This window comes from Rhinopithecus roxellana, chromosome 4 (genome assembly GCF_007565055.1).
Source record: "Rhinopithecus roxellana isolate Shanxi Qingling chromosome 4, ASM756505v1, whole genome shotgun sequence".
Taxonomy (NCBI): domain Eukaryota; kingdom Metazoa; phylum Chordata; class Mammalia; order Primates; family Cercopithecidae; genus Rhinopithecus; species Rhinopithecus roxellana.
Window position 1 is genome coordinate 118,484,109 of NC_044552.1, and position 280 is coordinate 118,484,388.

Consider the following 280-nt stretch of genomic DNA (forward strand, 5'->3'; position numbering starts at 1 on the left):
GCGGGGGGGCGGGTCCCCGCCCCCCGGCGATGGGGTCCGCCAGCCGCCGGGGGGCGTGGCGTGGCGGCGGCTGGCGGTCCCGGATCGCGGGGGGCGGGGGATGGCGGCGGCTGGCGGCCCCGGATCCGGGGGGGCGGGAACCCCGCCGCCCGGCGATGGAGGCTCCCAGTCGTGGGGGCCGTGTTGTGGCATCCTCTTGGGGCCCACAGGTAGGTGGACACTGCCTGTGGTATTCTGAGTAATAATAGTTATTACACATCAATAATCGATTTTAATAATT